Source organism: Octopus sinensis, linkage group LG1, assembly GCF_006345805.1.
Source record: "Octopus sinensis linkage group LG1, ASM634580v1, whole genome shotgun sequence".
Lineage (NCBI taxonomy): Eukaryota > Metazoa > Mollusca > Cephalopoda > Octopoda > Octopodidae > Octopus > Octopus sinensis.
In genome coordinates this window covers 163,475,134-163,496,203 of record NC_042997.1, presented here as the reverse complement: position 1 = coordinate 163,496,203, position 21,070 = coordinate 163,475,134, and the positions used below count along the sequence as shown (strand labels likewise).

General features: G+C 37.9%; 1 protein-coding gene across 2 annotated transcripts in view; it reads right to left on the bottom strand.

Moving 5' to 3' along the window:
• The window catches only part of LOC115211517 (supervillin), a 273,144-nt gene extending 272,831 nt beyond the window's left edge, over positions 1–313 (bottom strand). The window contains exon 1 of one of the 2 annotated variants that reach the window (XM_036506226.1): positions 166–313. The gene's annotated coding sequence lies outside the window, so the exon portion shown is untranslated. The remainder of the gene's footprint in view (positions 1–165) is intronic. The other variant, XM_036506231.1, reaches the window with a different exon arrangement.
• Between the last annotated feature and the right edge of the window lie 20,757 nt (positions 314–21,070).

Sequence of the window (21,070 nt, the reverse complement as noted above, 5' to 3'; positions counted from 1 at the left end):
ATAGATAGATAGATAGATAGATAGATAGATAGATAGATAGACAGACAGATAGAATGAGTAACAGAGTGGAAGAGTGTTGTGTCATGTTGAAATATAAATGAAAACAAGAAACTAATTATAGTTAACTCGTGTAGTAAATGAAAAGCAAAAATGTTTATCAAATACCTGTATTTTTTTTATTTCAGTCCCTCCATTAACAATATATCCAAATGCTCGAAAAATTCAGAGTGCATTTGTCATTGAGAATGGAGCTGAAGAACCAGTAGCGACCCAGTGGCAAGAGACAGTGCTACGATGTTAGTGAGTTTGTACCTGGGATACCTTTGTGAGCAGTAGTAGCTCATCAGATTTGGTCACCCCTTAGTATGCAGCAAAGCACAGCAGAGTTAAAAAAGAAATAAAAACATAATTTCAACATCAAGTATGTTGTGTAGTGTTATATTACTGCAAACTAGTGGGTTACTATCTAGCAGGAAAATTATTCATACAGAGAAAACAGAGAACTCTCACAGATATGCTGAGAAGAATTTTAATGAAAATACTATTTTTATCTCCAATACTAAGAAAGAAAAAAAATGCATTTTTACCTGTTTTTCTTGTTGATGTTTTTATTTTGTTTGTTTGTTCTTTGCTAGGTCACTATCAACTATGAAAGAATGAATGAAAACTGTCAAGAGACAAAAATTCCATCATCAAATTTTAATTATCATCTTCAATATTATTGCAAATGTTTTTCAAAATTTAATGAATTTAACTACCTTGCACACACTTCTTTGAGAGAGACTCAACATGATGTTACAGTCTCTTAAAGGAATCTGACTCATTTGACACGAAAAAAACTTGAGTCACAAACTTTGCTAATATTCATAAAGCTAAAAGGTTGGCACCAGTGAAGAAGTTACTTTCAAAAAAATAATAATAGCTTCATCTAGACAAAAAAAAAAAATATTTGATAAATTAGATTATTTGGAATCAGCTCACAAAGTTATTTTCACTTCTTTTCCTTACATTATCTTTTTTTTTTCCATGAACATATTAAGCAACACATCTTATTGCAAAAAAAAGTTAGCAATTTATTGATTTGACAAACTCATGCCAGTACAATTTCATCAGAACTCTCGTGAATTTTACAGTTTTAAAGCAGGATGCTTTAATTTTCTAACATCCCTTTTCCAAAAGCAACTCCCTCCTTCCTATAAACATACACTCCTATTAAACAAAGCATATCAGGAAATTGCCTATTCACAACTCACAAGTGTGAGTGAGAGAGAGAAACACATTTTAATTCCTCTAAAGTTAAGATAAAAAAAAATGAAACATCTGTGAAATGTTCACTTTATGTTTTGTGTGCTTATTTATTCATCAAATCAATTTGTTTAATAATTTTATGAAACTATAGATTTTTCTCAACTACTTTTTTTTTTTTTGAGAATTGACAAACAACAATTTTATTTTCATAAGTTATTCCAATTAACAAACTTAATGCTACATTAACAGCCAAATTGAACCCAATGGACTCCAATGTTAGTAATTCTAATTACAAAAGCAGAAACTTCCTTCACCCGTGCTAAACTCTATTTCTTTTCATTTAAAAGAGTATATATGGGAAAATGATACATTCTGCTATCATCATCAATGTGATTATAAATAGGATGCTGAAACTGAAATGAACTATATACTTTACAAAATGCAGTTTGTCACACAACTATTTCTGAGGCCAAATTTCTGACAGAATTTTGAACTTTCTTCAAAAAGATTTGGCTGCTATTTCTAGCAGGTTGAATGACAATATACAAGCAACCTTGTTTATTTGAGCAGAATTAAAGACTCTTGGTTAGTGTTGATGTCAGGATATGAACTACTGAGCTCTGTGATCTTCCATAGTTTGAATCATTATAACAAGACATAATGTTAATGAACTATGTTGAGACTAAGCTTTACAGATGAGGTCTAATATGATTAAAACATGTCCAGAGTTAATGATAAAAAAATAGACTTGCACTACACCCTCTCTGTCACTGAACAAAACACATAGATGTTAAGCAGTAAGAAAGAGTGTCAATAGTGACAGGGATGTTTTTAACAATGGTAATGATGCTAAGAGAATAAGATATATACTAAGTCAAATCCCTCCTCAGTGGAGGCGCGTGACTTAGTGGTTAGGGTGTCAGCACCATGATTGTAAGGTTGTGGTTTCAATTCCTGGACCGGGCAATGCGTTGTGTTCTTGAGCAAAACACTTTGCTCCAGTCCACTCAGCTGGCAAAAATGAGTAACGCTGTGATGGACTGGCGTCCCATCCAGCTGGGGAACACATATGCTATAGAAACCAGGAAACCGGGCCCATGAGCCTGGCTAGGCTTTAAAAGGGCACATTTATTTATTTATGTGTGGAGACATATGGCCTGAGGTTTAGAGCAACGGACTCGTGGTCGAGGGGTCGCAGGTTCGAATCTCAGACTGGGTGATGTGTGTGTTTATGAGCGAAACACCTAAGCTCCATGCAGCTCCGGCAGAAGGTATTGGCGAACTTCTGCTGACTCTTTTGCCACAACTTTCACTCACTCTTTCCTCCTGCATCTTGCAGCTCACCTGCAACAGGCTGGCGTCCCGTCCAGGTAGGGAACCTATACGCCAAGGAAACCAGCCCTCATGAGCCAGGCGTGGCTCGAGAAGGAACAAACAACAAAAATCCCTCCTCGTTCATGAATTTGGTGAGAAGGTTGTGTGTGTGTGTGAGAGAGAGAGAGAGAGAGAGAGAGAGAGAGATTGAGCATGATTTAAAATAATCTTGTCAAAAGATTAAAGAGCTGGCTGCAGAAAAAGTAACTGACACTTTTACATGACCAGATGTGATTAATCCAGAGGCTTGACATCATCCTGGAGGATGTAGAGGTGGCTGGCATGAGACTGCTAGTGATAGGAAGCACTAGTGGACCTGGTCAGCTGTATGTATTATGACGCCTCTGGGACCACTAACCTTGAATGACCCCAGCCCCATCAAGAAAGAGCATGAAGCAAGTGAGAAGGATATCTATCTATTGAAGCTTTAATGTAATAGCACAGCTAAACTCATAAGATGTTGCATCTCTTGTTCTGCACTCCACCTATCCTTACTTTTTGGCCTTGTACCTAAGTAAGACATCATCACCATCATCATCATCGTCATCGTCATCGTCATCGTCATCATCATTGTTTTATATAAACAATGAACTTCTTTCAGTTTCCATCTACCAAATCTACTCAAAAGGTTTTGAACAATCCAGGACTATAGTAGAAGATACTTACTCAAGGTGCTGTGCAGTGGGACTGAACCCGAGATCAAATATTTGGAAAGCAAGCTTCTTAACCACACAGTCATGCCTGCACCTTCTATATTAAAATAGGATCCAATCTGGAAAATATAAACATCTCACCTTCTCCAGTATTCTGGGTTGTCAGGCATTCATCTCGAATTAACATTCTGTTCATCAGTATAATAATTAACAACAGACATTGAATAACATTGTGGCAAATCAACAACAGATACAGATTCTTAATAAGCAGGTCAATGGCACAATGTCTGATTTATATCAAACTCACTTCTAAAGAGTTACTGCATTTTTGGAAAAAAAAAAAAGGATAGGTTTTTGCTAAATTCAACATAGTTGTAAATAAGTGGTAAACTAAACTGGAGTGGGTGTGTGATAAGTAGTTTGCTTCTCAACCACATGGTTCTAGATTCAGTCTCCAATCATGGCATCTTGGATAAGTGTCTTCCACTATAGCCTTGGACTAACCAAAGCTTTGTTAGTAAATTTGGTAGACAGAAACTGAAAGAAGCCTGTTGTATGTTGCATGTCGTATGAAAGAAGCCTGTTGTACCATATATATATATATATTATATATATATATATAATATATATATACTCTTTTACTCTTTTACTTGTTTCAGTCATTTGACTGCGGCCATGCTGGAGCACCGCCTTTAGTCGAGCAACTCGACCCCGGGACTTATTCTTTGTAAGCCCAGTACTTATTCTATCGGTCTGTTTTGCCGAACCGCTAAGTGACGGGGACATAAACACACAAGCATCGGTTGTCAAGCAATGCTAGGGGGACAAACACAGATACACAAACACACACACGCATATATATATATATATACATATATACGACGGGCTTCTTTCAGTTTCCGTCTACCAAATCCACTCACAAGGCTTTGGTCGGCCCGAGGCTATAGTAGAAGACACTTGCCCAAGGTGCCACGCAGTGGGACTGAACCCGGAACCATGGGGTTGGTAAACAAGCTACTTACCACACAGCCACTCCTGATATATGTATACATACATACATGCATACATACATACATACATACATACATACATACATACATACATACATACATATATATATATTTAAGGTGAGTGTATAGGGATAAATTATTGAGGTGAATACCATGGTAGCTCTCAGGTATGTTCTGGGTTATGGCTAACCGCATCAATAATAAGTGTTAATAAGTAATAAGTGTTAATAAGGTGTCGAGCTGGCAGAAACGTTAGCGAAATGCTTAGCAGTATTTTGTCTGTCGTTACGTTCTGAGTTCAAATTCTGCCAAGGTCAACTTTGCCTTTCATCCTTTCGGGATCGATAAATAAAGTACCAGTTATGCACTGGGGTCAATGTAATCGACTTAATCCCTTTTTCTGTCTTTGTTTGTCCTTATTTGTCCCCTCTATGTTTAGCCCCTTGTGGGCAATAAAGAAATAAGTAATAAGTGTTAATAATTGCTTGATATTAGCATTCATGTTGTAATTTTTATGAGGGGTTACTTCAGGTTCACTTCCCTGGATTATGAACATTATCAGGAGTGTAGATTTCAAACAATTATAAAGAATACAGAGACTGGTACATCATCACATTTTTCTTTTAATTTTACAGTTAATCATACTTGCTAAGCCTCTATCATCTGTTCAGCAACACATTTTCAAGCTTGTGTAAACTATTTTATAAGCCTCACTTGGTTTACATTTTCAAGGGAACACACACCATATTTAAATTACAACACTTAACCCAACATGCATCATTCATTTGCATTGCACATTTATACCAACCATAGTCATCTTACCTGCCTACATCAACTAAGTACTTTTGACATCTAGTTGCTGTCTTAACTAGCTTGTACTTTAACCATTCTCAGAAGTTCAAATCATTCATCCAAATAATTATGCTCGTCTAATTTCTTTCCATTCGCTGCACATCCTTTAAATTCACTATCTATGTATTGCTGTTAGGTAACACCATACACACACAAATGCTTTGTATGTTGTTATTGTTTAGCCTCAGTTCAGTCATGATTAAATAAATGTATGATCAAAGGCATTCTAACCATGACCATCTCATCTTTTACTGAGACACAGTGTTATCAGGACTATACTATCCAAACACAATGGGGCCTGACATGAAGATTTGACTGCTATCTCTAGTACTTCAAGTAACCAGATAACAGCTCCCTCTTTAGCTGAAAAGCATGTTTAATATTTATAGACTTCAGTTAATGCTACATTCTGCCTTTCATCTGGAAAAAAAAGATCAAACACAATCATTGTGAATAGAAGCAGTAGTTCTTTCCCTCTCAAACCCAACCCATTATGCTACTATTATTAGCTCATTCTCCAATAAAGAGACTCTATGTGATCACTCAAACTGCCAAAAATAGCAGTCATATCTCCTTTGCTATCATCTTATAAGAGGGAAAACATATGAAGTCGCCAACACCTTTAATCTCCAATCCTCGGGCATGTCTTCTTAGTCTACCTTTTCTGCTACTACAAGGGGTTCTGTTTCTTAGAACTAGTAGATCTCAAGCTCCCTTCCCTAAGGCTCACTTCCCCTTTCACCATCCAGATTATGCCTCTCCAACCTCAGATCCTACATTAACCACTATACTCAATCCTTTCTCCCCCAAATATCACCCATCCATACTTCCCCTTCAGTCTCTGCTTTTTCTCTGCAGTCATTGATTAAAATTTTTTCAAGAACATCAACCACATCAAACTCAACATTCTCAGAGGGTAAAGCCTTTTCCTCCACACCAAACAATCTTGGAAAAAAAATCTATATCTGAATAAAAGCTTGGATGTCATAGTTGAAATTACAAGTCTATTGCAGCAAAGTAACAACTACAATAATATAGTAATTAATCAGCATTAGTAAAAATACTCAATATTCAAACAAACATTAACTTGTTCTATATGTGAGAGATGAGGAATTATGTACATTATTATCCACCTCACGACGGATATTTTATTATTATTATTATTGTTAAGTGACCTGAACAATAATAATAATAATAATAATAATAATAATAACATCGAAGAATACCTTTGGAATGAGAACCCAGGTTCGAAATTTCCCCAAGACACCTGAAGAAGGCTGGAGGGAATATCAGCCAAAACGTTGTGTTAACAACAAACAAGATGAGGACAAATATCCGTTGAATGTAAATAATGTAAATAATGTAAATATTAACTTGCTTTTTGCTTAAATTTCTATTTACTTAGCTCTTCATTTTTTGAACACTTGTTAATAAAAAAATTTGAAATATTTGAGTTGTCATCCAATCCCATGGCTTCCTGAACTTTTATTTTTTTTTTTATTTACTCACAGCACACTTTACAGCAATTAAAAATATAAAGTACACACTGGACATAAAATAAAAAGGAGAATCATAAAAATATATTTATATATTTTAGCCTATAAATTATATGTAAAATTAAACTACAAAAATTTAAGTATTTAGTTTTTTATTCAATAAATATAACAAATTTATGAATTTTAGAATTTAATCATCTATTTTTCATATTTTTAAAATTAAATTTTGCAGTTTATCTAGCTACATTTTGCTGCACATCAACAGGATCAAAGAAAGTTAGGGTTCAGCAATGACATTGATCAGGACCTAGAGAGCCAAAGAAGGGTGTATGACTATCCTCAGGGCCTCTCACTCTTGAATATTGTGAAAACTTCCCACTACCATCACCAGCCTGGGACCTGAAAATAGTTATGTTCCACTCAACCCAAATTTTTTTAGGAGTCCCTACATGACAGTATGCCTACCTCAGCATACTGTTTTAGAACCACTGGCATGCAAAAACATTGTTAAAGAAAATCTACTACCATTAGATTAACTACATGTGTGGTTGTGTAGTAAGAAGTTTGCTTCCTAAACACATGGTTCTGGGTTCAGTCCTACTGCATGGCACCTTGAGCAAAAGGCTTCTACTATAGCATTAGGCCAACCAAAATTTTGTGGGTGGACTCAGTGGATGGAAACTGAAAGACCATTGTGTGTATGTATATGTGTCTATATATATATTTAATCAATCTAATCAATCAACGTATATATATGTGTGTGTGTGTGTGTGTGTATATATATATATATATATATATTGATGTGTGTGTGTGTGTCTGTCTTTGAGTCTGTGTTTGTTTTCCACCACCACTAGACAACCAGTGTTTTTATCCTGTAACTTAGCAGTTTGGCAAAAGAGACTGATAGAATTAGTACCAGACTTAGAATCAATTCATTTGATTAAAAAGTTCTTCAAGGCGGTGCCCCAGCATGGCTGCTGTCTAATGACTGAAACAAGTGAGACAAAGATAGGCGCAAGCATAACTATGTGGTTAAGAAGCTCGTTTTACTACCACATGGTTTTGGGTTCAGTTCCACTATGTAGCACATTAGGCAGGTGTCTTCTATAGCCCCAGCCTGTCCAATGCCTTGGGAGTGAATTTGTTAGAGAGAAACTGTATGAAAGCTCATCATGTGTGTGCATGTCTTCCACCACCACCACTTGACAACCAGTGTTGGTTTGTTTACATCCCAGTAAATTAACAGTTCAGCAAAAGAGACCAATAGAATAAGTACCAGACTTTAAAAATGTGTACCAGATGTCATTTTTTGGTTCAACTTAAACCTTTCAAAGCAATGCTCCAACATGAAAGTTCAATGACTGAAGCAAGTGAAAATTAAAAAAAGTCACAGGTATACAATACTATCATAAATATATACTATCAAGTAACACTTACCAAAACAACTGCAAATTGCCCGTTAAATTCCAATTTGTCATGAATCATTTACATTAAAGTAAAGATATCACAGGTTTGAAAATAAAACATTTCTTTTAACAGTACTTAACTTATCATCCACAATAAACACTTTTTTTTCTACGTGTTACTTTCATTGATAAACACTTCAAACAAAGATACTTGCTTCTCAGAAAATAAAATTAAACTGAAAGATTTCACTACAGTTTTATTATCTATTCTGCTGTTTATATTTTTTTAATGATTCATTAACAAAAGACATTACCTAAATTCCATCTTTTATTAAAAACATTTTGTAAAGATAAGAGCGTTATTGTATGGCAGTTTTAAAAATAAAAGTTATTGTACAGATGGTTTTCATTTTTACAAGCAAGATTCTTTTCAACTTATTTATTTACTATACTACAGTCTTCACTTTCCTGAAATATCAATCTAATTTTACATACATACATACATACATACATATATATGTGGAGGCACAATGACCCAGTGGTTAGGGCAGTGGACTCGCGGTCGGAGGATCCTGGTTTTGATTCCCAGACCGGGCATTGTGTGTGTTTATTGAGCGAAAACACCTAAAAGCTCCACAAGGCTCCAGCAGGGGTTGGTAGCGACCCCTGTTGTACTCTTTCACCACAACTTTCTCTCACTCTCTCTTCCTGTTTCTTGAGTAATGCTGCAATGGACTGGCATCCTATCCAGCTGGGGGGAACATTTATGCCACAGAAACTGGGAAACCAAGCCCATGAGCCTGGCTAGGCTTGAAAAGGGTGACGTTTATCATTATATATATATATATATATATATATACTCAGCTTACTTAACCCCAAGTCAATCCTGACTGAGCAGACCTATGATCAAAGGTATTCCAGCCATGACCATCCAATTACTGCTTTGTATATCTACAACTGTAATATCCAATGAAACAGTAACACACGAATTTAAGAAGACTTGGTTGCTATTTCTAGCAGACTCAGTAACCATATAGAGCACAGGTTCTCAACCAGGGTCCATATAAGAGTTTGTGATTAAAATTTTATGCGCAATAAATTGGTTATACTTTTACAATAAATAAAATATTTTAACACTTTTTCTATACAATTCTTAACAATATTTAACCCTTTAGTATTCAAATTATTCTGTCATATGTATCATCATCATCATCGCTGCCGCCAGGATGCTATGCTCATACATTCATATTATTTTGAATTACTCATATATTTTCTAGTAGCTTTCAGATTTCATTGAAGTGACTGTTTATGTTTAGAATGACAAATGTTGGGTAGGTGTGAGAGGTTGGATCTGGTCAGTTTGAACATAAAACAGGAAGAATATTTGGGCTGGATATCATCATCATCATCGTTGTTTAAAGTCTGCCTTCCATGCTAGCATGGGTTGGACAGTTTGACAGGAGCCTGCACCAAACTTCTGTGTCTGTTTTGGCATAGTTTTTATGGCTGGATGCTCTTCCTAACACCAACCACCCAGCAGAGTGGATATGGCCGGTTTAAATGATAACAGGTTATTTATAAAAATATAATAGCATTTTTTAAACATCAAATGATTATGAGGGTTCACCAAAGCAAGATAGGAATCAAAGAGATCTGTAGGGAAAAATGGTTGAGAATCACTGATATAGAAACTCATATTGTTGATGCCCTCAACTTGAAAAGACAAGTGACACGCTTTGGAAGATCAATCGTCAATCTTCTGTCTTAGATATATTTTGCTTTATGCTTGTTCAGATGAACATTATTGGTACAAACTGAACACTCATAGTATCTTTAAGTTAAAATATATGAGGCGGCGAGCTGGCAGACACGTTAGTGCGCTGGGCAAAATGCTTAGCGGTATTTCGTCTGTCGTTACATTGTGAGTTCAAATTCCGACAAGGTCGACTTTGCCTTTCATCCTTTCGGGGTCGATAAATAAAGTACCAATTACACACTGGGGTCGATGTAATCGACTTAATCCCTTTGTCTGTCCTTGTTTGTCCCCTCTATGTTTAGCCCTTTGTGGGCAGTAAAGAAATATATATGAGCATGAGAGTGTGTTGGTGAGCATAAAAATGTGTGTTTGAGCATAAGTACATGTCTTGAATTATTGAGTAGTTTACACTTATGCTATGGCAGTTTCACACATCCATTCAGACATTTCTGCTGGTATTGCTTCCTCTCTCTCTCTCTCTCTTTCTCTCTAAGATCTCCAGATAGAGAAGAACTGGAGCGAGGTGGCGAGAAAGGTGGCTCTCCTAACTCAGACATGGTCTGAGCGGAATCTGTCCTTGAAAGGGAAGGCGGAGGTTACAGAAGTGTTTATCGCCTCTGTAATCACTTACCGCCTAACCGTAGTGCCTTGCCCCGATTCGTGGCTGAACAAACTGGAACGCATGCTCTTTCGCTTTTTGTGGAGGGGCAGCAGACCTTTTGTAAGGTGCTCTATTTGCTGCCAAAAGCCGCTGAAGGGTGGGTTAGGGATGCCGTGGCTAAAAATGCGCAGACATGCGCTCAGGCTTAGGCACCTCTGGATTTACCTGGACGGTGAGCAGGTGTGGTCTCCGTTTGTCAAGCTGTTATTTCCACAGTTCACACCGTTTAACGAACTGAACCCATGGATCAAGTGTAGACCGAGGTTGGGCATGTGGCATGCAGAGTGCTATCAGGCACTCGTGCTTCTCTCCCAGTCAGGCAACGCCGGTGGCGGGGCTACTACTGCGTTCTTCTATAGAGGGTTAGTAGAGTTTAAGTGTGACGACATCCTAGGAGAAACTCTGGGCTTCGACGAAAATCAACTGGCCAGCCTGTTCCAAAGAACATTCGGTCCGGGGCCTATGGATAATTACCAAAAGTCCCTGGCCTGGCAATGTTACAGAGGAGCTTTACCGGTTCGAGATAAGCTCTTTAGACATGGGTGTGCACCTTCGCCGGTTTGTGCAAGATGTAAGAGGGACAGTGAAACTGTCCTGCACGCGATTGTGCAATGCCCCAAGGTGACTGAACTCTGGACCTATGTCGAACACCTGCTGTTGCATTCGAGAAGAGTACAACTGTCGAGCGAATCTGTAATTAAGATAGTTCCGCCGACCTTCCTGAATAGGGAGGAGCGAGCCTGTTTTCTTTCGGTAGTTGCTATGGCGAAAGAAGTAGTGTGGAAGACGAGAGTAAAAGGAATTGCAACAGGCATGTTTATCTCCAGTCTCGAGCTAATCGACTTTTTCGTTTTCCACATGAAACGAAAAATAAGGCTGGAGAAGAAATGCCTGTCGCAAAGTGTGTTTCGTAAAAGATGGAAGTCTATAGCAAGTATGTTGCGAGTGAAAGAACCTGTTTAATCGAGAATGTAAAAAAGGATAAAGCAAAGTCTTCAGTGTGAGTATGTGGTTTGTGGGGTCGACCGCGTCCTCCGCTTCATTTTTTGTTAATCACTCATTCTCATTTAATTGTATATATATTAATTGTTTGTTTATTCATGTTTCGTCTCATTCGATACCCTGACCCCAACGTTTGTTTTGTCCCCTCTTTTTCTCAACCTTATGGTGAATAAAGAAATACTCTCTCTCTCTCTCTCTTTCTCTCTCTCTCTCTCTCTCTTCTCTCTCTCTCTCTCTCTTTCTCTCTCTCTCTCTCTCTCTCTCTCTCTCTCTCTCTCTCTCTCTCTCTCTCTCTCTCTCTCTTTCTACTGAGCAGAAAAAGTTTAAGTTTTGTGAGGTTTCTTTAGACCAGTCTCACCAAAGACTTATCAACATCTTTATTCTTGATTCTTTGTATATCTAAGACTATCCAATGCATACCTCCTTTTTCAAGATGGTAGAATATAATTTGAGGGAAACTTGACTGCTATTTCTTGTAAACTGAGTGACCAAAAAAAGGGTATTTTTTTAGTTTGCCCTCTATGTGACTGCTCAGACTTCTAAAAATAAAAAAAAATGATTGGAACTGAACAACTCTATTTGTTTCATTCATTCATTGGACTGGTGGCCATGCTGGGGCACTGCCTTGAAGGGTTTAGTTGAAAAAATTGACCCCAGTATTTATTTTTTTAAGCTTGGTACTTATTGTCCATTTTGCTAACCACTAAATTAAAGGGCATGAGCAAACAAACCAACACTAGTTGTGAAGCAGTGGGGAAGAACAAACACAAAGACACATGCACACACACACACACACACACACACACACACACACACACACACCACACACACACACACATACATACATACATACATACATACATACATACATACATACATACATACATACATACATACATACATACATACATACATGTGCAATGGGCTTCCAAACAGTTTCTATCAATTAAATTCACTCACAAGGCATTGATGACCTCAGAGCTAAAACAGACAACACTTAACAAGGTGCCGTGCAGTGGGACTGAATCCAAAACAACATGGTTGCAAAGTGAGCTTCTTAACCACACAGCCATGCCAAACCAATGTCAAAAAATATGACTGCTTCTTTCTTTTCAATAGGACAGACCCTAACTTAATCATTTCAATATTTGAAGAGATCAAATTGTATTCAAGTGGTTTCAGTAAAGGAGAACACATTCCACAAGTTATTAGACTTTTCTTCTTTTTCTTTGAATCTAAGCAGTTTTCTTAGTCTTTCCATCACCTCTTAGATAGGAAAAAAGGAATAGCAGGGAGAAGTTAATCTTTATGTTAAATTCTTACAAGTTAATAAGAATTCTTTCAAATTCCTAGAACCATTTTCCTGCTTCCTCTTCTCTAATGCCAAGGTTTGGATGATATTTCCTGAAAGTTTATGAATAACCAGCAAGAGTTCTTCTTCTTCTTCTTCTTCTTCTTCTTCTTCTTCTTCTTCTTCTTCTCCTTCTCCTTCTTCTTCTTCTTCTTCTTCACCATCATCATCATCATCGTTTAACGTCCGTTTTCCATGCTAGCATGGGTTGGATGGTTTGACCGGGGTCTGGGAAGCCAGAAGGCTGCGCCAGGCTCCATTCTGACCTAGCACTGTTTCTACAACTGGATGCCCTTCATAATGCCAACCACTCTGTGAGTGTAGTGGGTGCTTTTTATGTGCCACTGGCACAGGGACCAGAGGAGGCTGGCAAATGGCCATGATCGGTTGGTGCTTTTTACGTGTCACCGACACGGATGCCAGTCAGGCGGCACTGGCATCAGCCACGTTGGGATGGTGCTTTTTACATGCCACTGGCACAGGTATCATAACTACAATTTCCATTTGATTTTTATTTTGATGTTGGTGTTGACATACTTGACTCAATAGGTCTCCTCAAGCACAACGAGTCACTCTACAATCCAAGGTTAGCACAGCAGGTCATCCTGCGAGCTATGAACTCACTTCATTTGTCAGGTCATCGCAGTTACAGCATATCTCAGAGGTCTCGGTCTTTCATCATTTCCACTGTGAGGCCCAATGTGCCATTGGCACAGGTATCACAACTACAATATCCATTTGATTTTTATTTTGATGTTGATGTACTTCACTCAATAGGTCTCCTCAAGCACAGCAGGTCGTCCTACAATCCAAGGTTAGCACAGCAAGCTGTCCTGCAAGCCATGAACTCACTTCATTTGTAAGGTCTTCGCAGTCACAGCATATCTCCAGAGATCTCAGTCTTTTGTCATAGCCTCTGTGAGGCCCAATGTACGAAGGTCATGCTTGACCACCTCATCCCATGTCTTCCTAGGTCTACCTCTACTCCGGATTCCTTCAACAGTTTGGGAGTGGCACTTCTTACTACTTTATAGGGATTTGACTGAACCTGGACCTAATGCTGCCAACTATTATGTATAGTTGAACAGCATTCAGTAGTCATTTTGGATATATAACAATATTAAATACATTTTTCAAACTATTGTTTGTTGTAGTTTACAGTAGGTATCTAAAGACAAGCTGCTAACAGTTATATAGATTCATCTCATTTCTATAGAAAATATATTTGCTTACCTAATCAACTTGTTCTGCTGTATGTTAGATAATAGGATGTGAGAGCACAATCTAAAACAGGGATTCTCAACTTGGAAGTACTGGAACTTCCTGGGGTCGCAAGATGACATTTCAAGGGTTGCAATTAAAAGGAAATGTATATCATCATCTCTATCCTCATAATCATCATCATCATCATTGTCATTTTTTCAATGTGTTTTGAGTCAGACAGAATTTTCAAGGCAGATTTTCAACGGCTGGATGCTCTTTCACTTGCCAACCCTCATCTATTTCTAGCTGGGCATGTTTTCATGGAAGATTCAAAATAATGGCACTACTTGTAAAACAGCAGCTTTCTTTTACAACCATCATGCAGACTCAAGGCAAGAACACACATTCACACACACACACACGTGATGGGCTTCTTTCAGTTTGTCAACCAAACCCTCTCTCACAAGGCTTCGACAACCCAAGGACCAAGTATCATATAGTGGGATTGAACCCAAAATCATGTGTTTAGGAAGTAAACTTCTTGACCACAAAGTAATACACATAGCATCTGAATGGTGAATACATATTTTACTAAAATTACTTATCAAAATATGATTAACTCTTAAAAATAACATGTTCTAAGTATACCAACAATTTTATTATTCTTCATATGTAGATTTAACCCTTGAGCAATTATAACCAAAAATTGTGTCTTTATTCTATTTGTAACAACATGCACGTGTGAATCTGAATTTAGTTCTCTTTCATCAACCAAGGAATTAACAAGCAGAATGGTAGATTGCAATCAGTAAGTTCCACATTTTGATAAAGTCATGAATGGGAGGCAGGAACAAAGAAGTCATTGAGTTTTATGTTCACAATTGTCAATAATTTTACTGTTTACAGTCTTTTTCTAATTATTCAGCTTACATTTGCATTTTATATACCAGATTTAACAGTTAATTTCTTATTTATTTTAGTTCAATTTGTTTGCCCAAAATACTTAATGGGTTCAGTTTTAAAGAAAATTATTACAAAATTGACTTTTACATCTTCAAATCTGACATTACTTTTGTAGGGGTGTGAAAATTAATCAAATACTTTCTAGGGATGCACAGGACATAAAAAAATCTGGGAACTGATTTTAAAGGGTTGAGAAACCCTTAGATTCCTTGTTAGTTGTAAATCATAGAGTTCAATAAATCAAAAAAGACATCACCATCAACACATTCGTCATCGTCATATCATCATCATCATCATCATCATCATCATCATCATCATCATAATCATCATCATCACCATCATCAACATCATCATCATCATCATCATTATCAGTAACAGGTATCGAAGCAAGCTTAAGAAGTTTGCTTTGCAACTATGAGTCTCAGGATCAATCTCACAGTGTGGCATCTTGAGAAAGTGTCTTTTATTTTAACCTCAAGTCAACCAATGTCTTATGAGTGAAATTTGGTAGATGGAAACTGTGTGGTAGTAGACTCAATTCATTGTATGGTTAAAATAGCACCACTATCAGCTCTGGCCTTGTGTAGAATCATCTCTGTTGCAAGCATTTGCATCAGGCCTCTGATCTTCCTTTGTTTCTCTCACTAGTCTCAGCTGCCTTGAAAAGAAATCATGGAAGCTGCTCTTCCTCCTTTGATTAAGCCATTAAAATTTAAATAAACACCAACATCATCATCATTGTCATCATCATCACCATCGTCGTCATTAACTACGTTAATTTTTACATTCGGAATACTACAACAGCATCTTGAAATATCATCTTACCATGTCTGTTGAAAATAAAAAGAGTAGGATGTTCATGAATATGTCTCTGGCAAAGTTTTCTTGTACTACGTTTTTAAGCAACAGGAAATCTCAGACAAAAAGATAATTTGCTTTCATTCTTTTATGCGTGGCTATATCAAACACTAAATATAGCAACTAGCTACTTGCTAACATTTCTTCCTTCTAATTCACATACCATTAGTCTTGCAATAGCTTGTACGTACCTGCTGGTTTCAGTTACAAAAACAAACACAAAAAAACGAATAACAAGTAGGTAAATATAATCTCAAATATATATCTCAAGATTTCATCAAAAAATACTTAAGCAATGATAGGAGAAAATTATCATAATGAGCTGTGTGGTAATTATTACTTTTATTTATGTTTAAGTAGTTTTTACTTAAGGGTTATCAATAACAACCAAAATGAAAATATTTTGCAAGTATTGAATAAGAATATCAGATTAGTATTGGTAATTTCTCCCTGCTTTTTCTTTACTTCTTTTTTGTTTTTTATAAGGAAAAGTTCCTTTGAAACAGCTGCAGCTTTTAACCTTTTAGGAGTTCTACAATATGCCACATTGATTTAATGAAATATTTTGATAACACATATCTGCAAACAAGAAAAAAACCCAATAAATTCTACACTCGTGATTCAGGAATATAGCAAGTAGCAGAAAGCAGGTATAGCAGTGTTAAGAAGTTTGCTTCACTACGATATGGTTTTGAGTTCTATCATAGCACCTTGATTACATATCTTCTTTAGCCTCAAGTTGACCATACCTTCTCTGAAAATTGATAGACTGATGCTGTGTGGAAGTCCATCATATACATACATCTATGTGTGTGTCTATGTCTGTGTTTATGTGACTAGGGTGTTAAGAAACCCCTACATTGCTAGAAATAAGAGCTAAAAGGCTCTAATGCTATAAGTAATGCACATGAATGAAAACATATACACTAAATGGGACCTGAATTATCCGAAGAGTGCTAATTGAGAATCCTTAATTCTGACATCAGTTAAGCCCACAGAATCTTGCCTTTTTTCAGACTAGTTTCTCAATTAGAATATATGTTTGCATCATCCAAATTCATCATCATCATCATCATCATCGTTTAGCGTCCGTTTTCCATGCTAGCATGGGTTGGACGGGTCAACTGGGGTCTGTGAAGCTGGAAGGCTTCGTCAGGCCCAGTCAGATCTGGCAGTGTTTCTACGGCTGGATGCCCTTCCTAACGCCAACCACTCCGCGAGTGTAGTGGGTGTTTTTTACGTGCCACCTGCACAGGTGCCAGACAGAGCTGGTGAACGGCCACGAACGGATGGTGCTTTTACGTGTCACCGGCTCGGGGCCAGGCGATGCTGGCAACAGACACGAACGGATGGTGCTTTTACGTGCCACCGACACGGGGCCAGACAGAGCTGGCAACCGGCCACGAACGGACGGTGCTTTTACGTGTCACCGGCACGGGGGCCAGCCGAGGCTGGCAACGGATGCGAACGGATGGTGCTTTTACGTGCCACCGACACGGTTGCCAGACAGAGCTGGCAAACGGCCACGAGCGGACGGTGCTTTTACGTGTCACCGACACGGGGCCAGACAGAGCTGGCAAATGGCCACGAACGGATGGTGCTTTTATGTGCCACCGACACGGGGCCAGACAGAGCTGGCCAACGGCCACGAACGGACAGTGCTTTTACGTGTCACCGGCACGGGGCCAGGCGAGGCTGGCAACGAACACGAACGGATGGTGCTTTTACGTGCCACCGACACGGGGCCAGGCAGAGCTGGCAAACGGCCATGAGCGAATGGTGCTTTTACGTATCACCGGCACGGGTGCCAGACGAGGCTGACAGCGGACACGAACAGATGGGTCACTTAACCCCTGCTTTCTGATATATGATTTGATTTTGATTGTTCTCACTGGTCTTGCCGGGTCTTCTCACGCACAGCATACTTCCATAGGTCTCGGTCTCTGGTCATTTCCTTGGTGAGACCTAGAGTTCGAAGGTCGTGCTTCACCACCTCGACCCAGGTTTTCCTGGGTCTACCTCTTCCACAGGTCCCCTCAACTGCCAGGGTGTGGCACTTTTTCACACACCTATCTTCATCCATTCTCACCACATGACCATACCAGCGCAATCGTCTCTCTTGCACACAACATCTGATTCCTCTTAGGTCCAACTTTTCTCTCAAGGTACTTACACTCTGTCGACTATGAACACTGACATTACACATCCAACGGAGCATACTAGCTTCATTTCTCGCGAGCTTACGCATGTCCTCAGCAGTCACGGCCCATGTTTCACTGCCATGTAGCATGGCTGTTCGTACACATGCATCATACAGTCTGCCTTTTACTCTGAGCGAGAGGCCTTTAGTCACCAACAGAGGTAAGAGCTCCCTAAACTTTGCCCAGGCTATTCTTACTCTAGCCGTTACACTTTCAGCACACCCACCCAAATTATAGATGATTTAGTGATTTGCTAATGTGTATACAGAAGATTAATATAAATAGCAGTTTGCAATGTTTCACCAAAAAAGAGTATTATAACTGTTACTAAATGTGACTAGGGTGTTAAGAAACACCTACGTTGCCAGAAATAAGAGCTAAAATGCTCTAATGCTGTAGTCAATGCACATAAATGAAAACATATACACTAGCAGAGGCCTGAATTGTCTGAAAAGTGCCAACTGAGAATTCTTAATACCGACATTCGAGCGGGGTCATTGCCAGTACCACTTGACTGGCCCCTGTGTGGGTGGCACTTAAAAAACCATTTGAGCATGGCTATTGCCAGTACCACTTGACTGGCCCTCGTGCCAGAGGCACGTAAAAGCGCCCACTACACTCTTGGAGTGGTTGGCGTTAGAAACTCTGCCAGATCAGATTGGAGCCTGGTGCAGCCATCTGGTTCGCCAGTCCCCAGTCAAATTGTCCAACCCATGCTAGCATGGAAAGCGGACGTTAAACGATGATGATGATGATGACATCAGTTTCGGCAACTTCCATTGCCTCAGCAGTTAAGCCCGCTTGATTTCAGCTTTTTACAGACTAGCTTTTCTTTTAATTTGGATGACAAAAACATATATTCTAATAGAGAAGCTAGTCTGAAAAAAAGCCAACGTCAAGCAGGCTTAACTGATGAAGCAATAGAAATTGCCAAAACTGACGTCAGTACTAAGAATTCTCACTTGGCACTTTTTAGACAATTCTGGTCTCTGTTAGTGTGTATGTTTTCATTCATGTGAGTTAACTACAGCATTAGAGTATTTTAGCTCTTATTTCTAGCAATGTAGGTATTTCTTAACACCCTAGTCACATTTAGGTGAAATATTGCAACCTTCTGTTATATTAATATATATATAGATGCACATATACCTAGATAGATGTGTGTCTGTATATATACCATCATCATCATCATCATCATCATCATTTAACGTCCATTTTCCATGCTAGCATGGGTTGGACTGTTTGACCAGGGTCTGAGAAGCCAGGAGGCTGCACCAGGTTCCAGTCTGATCTGGCAGTATTTCTACAGCTGGATGCCCTTCCTAACACCAACCACTCCGTGAGTGTGGTGGGTGCTTTTTACGTGTCACCGGCACAGATGCCAGGCACGGCTGGCAACAGCCATGATCAGTTGGTGTTTTTCACGATTGGTTGGTGCTTTTTACAAGGATCTCCAAGGCCCCAGAAACAGCTGTCAGACTTACAATACCATATCTTCTCCCCTTTAATTTCCTCTGTCGTTTGTGGTAGTTTGCTCTATTAAAATATAATATCTATATATTTATATTTGAATATTCATCATCTGAAAATTTGTTCGCCCAAAATACTTAATGGGTTCAGTTTTAAAGAAAATTATGACAAAATTTGCTTTCTCTTTATTTACATGTATGAACGTAGATAATTGTAATTAGTATAGCAAATCCAAGCAGTTTTATTTGTTTAATCGCATAATTGCTTCCATATCTGCTCGCCTAGATTCCTCTTATAGCCATACTTTACACTGCAGACTTGGTCCCCAGCAAAGATATCAGAGTGTAAGTTCAAATCATTTGAGTGCTACTAAGTATTTTCTATACTGAAAATCTCTGGATCTCATCTGTTGACTGTGTGTGTGCGTGCATGCATGTGTGCATGCGTGCGTGTGTGTGTGTATATCATCAGTAAATCATAAATCAAAAAAAGAAGCATACTCTAGATTATAGAGCAGTAGAGTATATAGATATATACATACATACATACATATATATATATATATATATATATAATTTATATACTCATGTAAGAATAATATTCAACACATTTGAGTGCATACACACATGAAAAGACCTTTTACTGTAGAGCTGGTCACAGAAAAACATTTTCCATTTAGAAATGTATAAAGACACAAAATAAGCTGTGAATGCCATCAATGGATTGTAGGAGGCATGTGTTTCCATGTTGTTCCCTTTCTTCAGCTATATAAATCAAATCTGTCACTCATAGCCTGGTAAGAATGAAATTATTCATTCTTACATATGGAACATATGAAATATATGCTGATTTGTGTAAAACTTGGTCAAGCTAGAATTAAGCACATAATATCACTGGAAGAAGTGTTTAATAAGAATAATTTCATTCTTACCTGCTGTGAGTAATAGATTTGGCTTTCATACTGTACAAAGTGAAATGACAAAAAGAATCAAATCAACCTAAAATCCAATGGTGTCATTCACAGCAAATCTTGTATTTTTATACAAGTGTAAGAGTGCTGGCTCTACAGTGAAAGGTCTTCTTATGTCTGAGGGCACTTGAACATGTTGAGTATGACTTTGTACATATATTTCATGTGACATTATTTATTTAATTTATTCATTGAATAAATACTTATACACAACACAGCATGTATTAGAAAATCTAGCATAAATTCAAAGAAGTTAAATTAGTTTTTAAGCCTTTCACTGTAGAATTTTAAAGTGTTGTGAATACATTTTGTTGTTCTCTTCACACATAGAAAAATAAAGGAGATTGCCTGAACATTTTTCAGGATTTGTTAATTACTCATCAATAGACAATACCCCCATTTCTCTGATTATGTAGGAAGTTATTAGCAAATAGAGTTTTAAAACAATTACAAACTAAAAATTAGTTGCAATGTCTACACTAATTTGTATATTGTGCATTTGTCAGCAGCATGATTAAATAATTGATAAACACTAATACATCTATTAGAAAATTTAAGGTAAATTCAAAATAGTTAAACTACAAATTTTAAACCAC